Here is an 8,781-nt window from a genome sequence, read left to right on the forward strand (position 1 = left end):
ATGAAAGTGCAACTTATTTGTGGCACTGTCGTTTAGGTCATATCAGTGTAAAACGCATGAAGAAACTCCATACTAATGGACTTTTGGAACCACTTGATTATGAATCACTTGGTACTTGCGAACCGTGCCTCATGGGCAAGATGACTAAAACACCGTTCTCCGGTACTATGGAGAGAGCAATAGATTTGTTGGAAATCATACATACCGATGTATGTGGTCCGATGAATATTGAGGCTCGTGGCGGATATCGTTATTTTCTCACCTTCACAGATGATTTGAGCAGATATGGATATATCTACTTAATGAAGCATAAGTCTGAAACATTTGAAAAGTTCAAAGAATTTCAGAGTGAAGTTGAAAATCATCGTAACAAGAAAATAAAGTTTCTACGATCTGATCGTGGAGGAGAATATTTGAGTTACGAGTTTGGTGTACATTTGAAAAACTGTGGAATAGTTTCGCAACTCACGCCCCCCGGAACACCACAGCGTAATGGTGTGTCCGAACGTCGTAATCGTACTTTACTAGATATGGTGCGATCTATGATGTCTCTTACCGATTTACCGCTATCATTTTGGGGATATGCTTTAGAGACGGCCGCATTCACGTTAAATAGGGCACCATCAAAATCCGTTGAGACGACGCCTTATGAACTATGGTTTGGCAAGAAACCAAAGTTGTCGTTTCTTAAAGTTTGGGGCTGCGATGCTTATGTGAAAACGCTTCAACCTGATAAGCTCGAACCCAAATCGGAGAAATGTGTATTCATAGGATACCCAAAGGAAACTGTTGGGTACACCTTCTATCACAGATCCGAAGGCAAAACATTTGTTGCTAAGAATGTATCATTTCTAGAGAAGGAGTTTCTCTCGAAAGAAGTGAGTGGGAGGAAAGTAGAACTTGACGAGGTAACTGTACCTGCTCCCTTACTGGAAAGTAGTTCATCACAGAAAACTGTTTCAGTGACACCTACACCAGTTAGTGAGGAAGCCAATGATAATGATCATGAAACTTCAGATCAAGATACTACTGAACTTCGTAGATCAACCAGAGTAAGATCCGCACCAGAGTGGTACGGTAATCCTGTTCTGGAGGTCATGCTACTAGATCATGATGAACCTACGAACTATGAAGAAGCGATGGTGAGCCCAGATTCCGCAAAGTGGCTAGAAGCCATGAAATCTGAGATGGGATCCATGTATGAGAACAAAGTATGGACTTTGGTTGACTTGCCCGATGATCGGCAAGCGATTGAGAATAAATGGATCTTTAAGAAGAAGACTGACGCTGATGGTAATGTTACTGTCTACAAAGCTCGACTTGTCGCAAAAGGTTTCGGCAAGTTCAAGGAATTGACTACGATGAGACCTTCTCACCCGTAGCGATGCTTAAGTCCGTCCGAATCATGTTAGCAATTGCCGCATTTTATGATTATGAAATTTGGCAAATGGATGTCAAAACTGCATTCCTGAATGGATTCCTGGAAGAAGAGTTGTATATGATGCAACCAGAAGGTTTTGTCGATCCAAAGGGAGCTAACAAAGTGTGCAAGCTCCAGCGATCCATTTATGGACTGGTGCAAGCCTCTCGGAGTTGGAATAAACGTTTTGATAGTGTGATCAAAGCATTTGGTTTTATACAGACTTTTGGAGAAGCCTGTATTTACAAGAAAGTGAGTGGGAGCTCTGTAGCATTTCTGATATTATATGTGGATGACATATTACTGATTGGAAATGATATAGAATTTCTGGATAGCATAAAGGGATACTTGAATAAAAGTTTTTCAATGAAAGACCTCGGTGAAGCTGCTTACATATTAGGCATTAAGATCTATAGAGACAGATCAAGACGCTTAATTGGACTTTCACAAAGCACATACCTTGACAAAGTTTTGAAGAAATTCAAAATGGATCAAGCAAAGAAAGGGTTCTTGCCTGTGTTACAAGGTGTGAAATTGAGTAAGACTCAATGCCCGACCACTGCAGAAGATAGAGAGAATAGGAAAGATGTTCCCTATGCATCAGCCATAGGCTCTATCATGTATGCAATGCTGTGTACCAGACCTGATGTGTGCCTTGCTATAAGTTTAGCAGGGAGGTACCAAAGTAATCCAGGAATGGATCACTGGACAGCGGTCAAGAACATCCTGAAATACCTGAAAAGGACTAAGGATATGTTTCTCGTATATGGAAGTGACAAAGAGCTCATCGTAAAAGGTTACGTTGATGCAAGCTTTGACACTGATCCGGACGATTCTAAATTGCAAACCGGATACGTGTTTACATTAAACGGTGGAGCTGTCAGTTGGTGCAGTTCTAAACAAAGCGTCGTAGCGGGATCTACATGTGAAGCGGAATACATAGCTGCTTCGGAAGCAGCAAATGAAGGAGTCTGGATGAAGGAGTTCATATCCGATCTAGGTGTCATACCTAGTGCATCGGGTCCAATGAAAATCTTTTGTGACAATACTGGTGCAATTGCCTTGGCAAAGGAATCCAGATTTCACAAAAGGACCAAACACATCAAGAGACGCTTCAACTCCATCCGGGATCTAGTCCAAGTGGGAGACATAGAGATTTGCAAGATACATACGGATCTGAATGTTGCAGACCCGTTGACTAAGCCTCTTCCACGAGCAAAACATGATCAGCACCAAAGCTCTATGGGTGTTAGATTCATTACAGTGTAATCTAGATTATTGACTCTAGTGCAAGTGGGAGACTGAAGGAAATATGCCCTAGAGGCAATAATAAAGTTATTATTTATTTCCTTATAATCATGATAAATGTTTATTATTCATGCTAGAATTGTATTTTCCGGAAACATAATACATGTGTGAATACATAGACAAACAGAGTGTCACTAGTATGCCTCTACTTGACTAGCTCGTTAATCAAAGATGGTTATGTTTCCTAACCATGAACAATGAGTTGTTATTTGATTAACGAGGTCACATCATTAGTAGAATGATCTGATTGACATGACCCATTCCATTAGCTTAGCACCTGATCGTTTAGTATGTTGCTATTGCTTTCTTAATGACTTATACATGTTCCTACGACTATGAGATTATGCAACTCCCGTTTACCGGAGGAACACTTTGGGTACTACCAAACGTCACAACGTAAATGGGTGATTATAAAGGAGTACTACAGGTGTCTCCAATGGTCGATGTTGGGTTGGCGTATTTCGAGATTAGGATTTGTCACTCCGATTGTCGGAGAGGTATCTCTGGGCCCTCTCGGTAATACACATCACATAAGCCTTGCAAGCATTACAACTAATATGTTAGTTGTAAGATGATGTATTACGGAACGAGTAAAGAGACTTGCCGTTAACGAGATTGAACTAGGTATTGGATACCGACGATCGAATCTCGGGCAAGTAACATACCGATGACAAAGGGAACAACGTATGTTGTTATGCGGTCTGACCGATAAAGATCTTCGTAGAATATGTAGGAGCCAATATGGGCATCCAGGTCCCGCTATTGGTTATTGACCAGAGACATGTCTCGGTCATGTCTACATTGTTCTCGAACCCGTAGGGTCCGCACGCTTAAGGTTACGATGACAGTTATATTATGAGTTTATGCATTTGGATGTACCGAAGGTTGTTCGGAGTCCCGGATGTGATCACGGACATGACGAGGAGTCTCGAAATGGTCGAGACGTAAAGATTGATATATTGGAAGCCTATGTTTGGACATCGGAAGTGTTCCGGGTGAAATCGGGATTTTACCGGGTTACCGGGAGGTTACCGGAACCCCCCGGGAGCCATATGGGCCATCATGGGCCTTAGTGGAAAGGAGACAGGGGCAGCCCAAGGTGGCTGCGCCTCTTTCCCCTCCCCTAGTCCTATTAGGACTAGGAGAAGGTGGCCGGCCCCCCTCTCTCCCTTCCCCTCCGAGGAATCCTAGTTGGACTAGGATTGGGGGGAGGAATCCTACTCCCAGAGGGAGTAGGACTCTCCTGCGCCTCCCTCTTTGGCCGGCCAGCCTCCCCTCCTCTCCTCCTTTATATACGGAGGCAGGGGCACCTCTAAACACACAAGTTGACACAAGTTGATCCAGGTGATCGATTCCTTAGCCGTGTGCGGTGCCCCCTGCCACCATATTCCTCGATAATACTGTAGCGGAGTTTAGGCGAAGCCCTGCTGCTGTAGTTCATCAAGATCGTCACCACGCCGTCGTGCTGACGAAACTCTTCCCCGACACTTTGCTGGATCGGAGTCCGGGGATCGTCATCGAGCTGAACGTGTGCTCGAACTCGGAGGTGCCGTAGTTTCGGTGCTTGATCGGTTGGATCGTGAAGACGTACGACTACTTCCTCTACGTCGTGTCATTGCTTCCGCAGTCGGTCTGCGTTGGGTACGTAGACAACACTCTCCTCTCGTTGCTATGCATCACATGATCCTGTGTGCGCGTAGGAAAATTTTTGAAATTACTACGAAACCCAACACTCACAAGGTTCTTAAAGTTGTTTACCACCAGAAAAGAGATCAGCAAAAGGAAGACCCAAAATGAAGCGTTTCAAGTCAGCAGCTGAGGGTGCATCAAGCAATAGCACAAGGAAGTGTGCGATATGCGGATCTAGAGACCATTTCACAAGGTCCTGCCCTTGCCACCTTGTTGGTGCAGTAACATCAAGCGATTCCGAGGGAGATGATGCCTTACCAGTCCACACAGATGCGGTTGAAGAAACAGAGCTCAACCAACAAAGCCAGACTGGGGAACAAATTAGGACCACCAAAAACAAGAAAACTCCTCAATCAGCACAGAGGAGGTGCAAGAAATGCGGTCTGCCTGGCCATTACACTCCTAAATGCCCAAAATTCGATGGCCCGAAAAAGCCACCAAAAGAGGTGACATGCAAGAAATGTCGCCTTGGAGGTCACTATTCATCGACTTGCGGAGGGAATTCCTCATACAAGAGAAAGCGTTAATTTTGAAAATGGGGTTCAGGTGAAATATCACTTCTAAATTCTATTTTCACCTATTGTAGTTTCATTTGTATTTCTTTTGTGTCAAGACATTCATGTATTCATTATTATGTCATTTGGGATTATTTTGATTGTTTCACAATTTATGAAGTGTGTGTCGAACATTTATCGCATGGTCAGCATTTGTTACTGGTATTGATTGTTTAACGGACCTAGTAAAAGCCTCATGGGAAAATGATTTCTTTCTATTCCTATTAGAGTATGACGCACCTTTTTTGGGGGGGGTGCTGAAAAGGAGGCAAAAAACATGTTGTGCTACCAGTATAATTAGTGCAGTTTAGTGATTTGTTTATATGCCAATTTTTACAAAGCAAGGACTCACACCATATAACCAAAAATGCCACACCATAAGGTTGGACCCAGCACTCACACACACACACTTAACTAACACACAACAATGCTGATAGGTCGACCCGACTCAACTCCATCGCCCCACCTGTGAGCCTAGTTCAGTGTCTTCACCAATGGTTGGCATGGCAGGTGTGCCGGCCATGACACTATCCTGTTTTGTATTTTGCCAGATCTGCTACAACACATTGGCTGGATGTGTTTGGTGTGGCGTGGTCACATGTGAAGAAGAAAAAATTGGCAGGAGCAGCCTCACAGGTCACAGCAGACTGGCAAGAGACTGCACCTACTGTCAATTACCAGGCATTGAAGGAATACCTACATGGAAATCACATCACGAGGGGTTCTCAAATTGCAAACAGGTCATTTCAGTGTTCACGGGCGGAAATTTCACCAAGCAATCTGAACTGTTTAGTACTGCATCACCAAGCAATCTGAAAAATCTGGCGTTCTTAATTTTTTTTTCAAATTTATAGGTAATGAAAATGACAACCCGATGGCTACACACTGAATTTTGACCAAGCAATCTGAAAAATCTGGAAATCACGACAAGGTGGAAGAAGTTGCTGATCTAGGTAACGCTGTTGTACCATGCTAAGCATCTTCAGGGTTAAAGTCCTTGGTAACAAAGAACGCTGAATCAAAAGAAGTGTTAGAGCAGCATCTGAACTGTTTAGTAAGAACAACAGATTGAGTAAAAAGATGGTAGTTGGATAGCTTTGTTACTAATCGAAACCACCAAGCTTCCAGGCAAATAGCAGACAAGCAGTACTAAACCGCAGGCTGAGAGTGGTGCAAAACGGGAAGGAGGGGCAATTCACTGCTTGCGTTCAAATTGTAATAAAAAAAGGAAAAAGCAGGCACACAGTACTGCAAAACGCAGGCTGGCAGATGTGCAGAAGGGGAAGGATGAAAAATGCCCGAAACAAAATCACCTATATCATGTGATGAGCACTGACATATAGAAAGGCATGCATAAATTGAGCAGGAACCTTTCGCACATTGCCATTCTCATCGACCCCTATAGGATAAAGGTTTGACTATGCATGCCCCTAATAGAATCCATATACCCAACACTCCTCGAACTCGATCTTATTTCACCCCATACCTATCGAAGGAGACGTTGCTGGGAGCAGGGATGGGGATGTAGGCCCTGGATCGTGGGGCGCTGGCTGCACCAGCCTGTTGAGAGCCCCGCGAGCATGATCCAGGGAGAGGATAAGAGCATGTCCCCCATCCTGCAGTTGCCGACAAAACAACGGATCAAATCTTCCATGGACATAGCAGAAACAAAATTCTGTCATGGACAATCGAAGCTTGGAGTTGGATGGTTTGTCTCTCACGGTGCCAAAACTAATTACTACTTATGGTGCGAAAACTAATTACTGTACAAGTTTATTTCAAAAAACAAATGATGATGTGTATAGCTGGGATGAATGGGCTGCATGTCAAAAGAAATCATGTAGTGGGGTGCTTCTATTTAGATATAGTAGATTGTCTACGGATGTACGGATCTGATGCCTAGATACAGTTATGTCATATATAATCATACTCATAAAATTGCAATTTAATCGATATGCAACTATAATTTCTTCAACATGCCATATTCTCTTTATTTGAAGAGATGCCGCTAGCGAAACTATGTATTCAGTCCATTCATCCCTATTGCTTTCAACCTCGGTCAACGTATATATTTTATTTTATTTTTATAACCTAAACTTTTATTTCTTTTGTTGCAATCAATACTTCCAAATACAAGTTGCATTAATCCTTGTGACTAGCAAGCCTAATAAGACCGACAATTTTACTAGTTTCGTTGGGGGTCAAGGCAAATTCTGTATTTGCGTGTACATGTACTGATAATTGACTGCAATTCAAAGCTCCTACGGGTTCCATAAGCCTTAAGGTCAAATTGTTGTTTACTACAAACATCTACACTTGGGGCCCAACACCTTCCAACATTAGAGGGAGCACAAGGCGGCCGCTCACAACGCGTTCATGGGGTAGGCCGAATCATCTAGGCAGGAACATCACCGACTTCTCATCTCTCTAATTCAAGGTATGATTTCCATATTCTTCAGTTTAAAGTATGATATGCCTTCAAGGTTTGAATAACTTTAATTGAGAGTGCAAATGAAACATCAGAATTGATAAATTGAGATGCCTGATTAATGATTACTATGATTTTATCTGATCTGACAACCAATTCTAAACTTTTTTATTGTAGAATTGTTGAAAATTTAATCATATTGATATGTTCTTTTGATAAATTATATAATAGTGTGCAATGACGAAGCTAGCGAACTATGTCGGATGAGAGCCAAAGACAAAATATAGTTGTAAAATTAAACTTATTGATACATTATTTTAATAAATTATATACTACTCCCTCCGTTCCAAAATATAGTGTGTCCTCGGTTCCCGTGCTTCAACTTTAATCATAAATTTAACCAACGATACCGACTGCGGCCGGAGCAAAAATTATACCATTAAATTTGTATTCAAAAGAAGTTTTCAATTGTATAATTTTTGCTCCTGCCGCAGTCGGTTTCGGTGCTTAAATTTTTGGTCAAAGTTGAACCTCGGGAAGTGCAGGCGCACTATATTTTGAAATGGAGGGAGTAGCATCTAGTGGTAGAGCTAGACATAATTTGTTGGGGTTGGGGGAGGCTAAAATTTTCCCATATAAGCCCTCCGATGAATAAATTCTTCATAAATTGGTTCAAACGAGGGGGGGGGGCGCATTGGTCCCCTATATCAATTGGGCCACCTTGATCTGAAATCCTTGCTACACCACTAACTCGAGATGCCCAATTGATGATCTAGCCAAAAACTTGAAAAGTTCAAAGCTTGTAGACGATGATTACTTCCTGTCTGAGCACACAAACAACACATGCCTTCTAGATAGCTTCGTCGACATAGGTGCTGCAACTGGAGGTGTGTGTGTCGCCTCAGCACCGCGCTAGGGCATATGTGGCCTCTCCTTACATAATGTGGTCTCCGACAAATATTCTTCAAGAAGTTGACACCTTCGGAGGCAGTGTCATGGACAAAGACTTGAATGTTTCTTGGTACCTCGATCCCGTGTAGTTTTCACCCTGGCAATAAAGCTTGGGATCTGGCTTGCAGCAATAATGACACTTAGGAGGACAGAAGCCAATGATACTAACATAAGTGATATCTTCATGCCAGACAACTTCATTAGAAAATGAAAGATAAGAAGTAAAAGTTAGTTTAGTTAATGATGGTAACTATATCTTCTTATAAATAGAAATGAATAGCTTTGTAATTTCCAATTAAGCAATCAAATATATGAATTATTTTCTACCATTTTGGTGGTTTAATCATACTCTAGGAGGTTTTTATCTTCCCAAATCAGTCATTGTGTGCATATAAATGCAAATGCTAATAAATTCTTCATAACTTGGTTCA

Source organism: Triticum dicoccoides, chromosome 7B (assembly GCF_002162155.2).
Source record: "Triticum dicoccoides isolate Atlit2015 ecotype Zavitan chromosome 7B, WEW_v2.0, whole genome shotgun sequence".
In the NCBI taxonomy this organism is placed as follows: Eukaryota; Viridiplantae; Streptophyta; class Magnoliopsida; order Poales; family Poaceae; genus Triticum; species Triticum dicoccoides.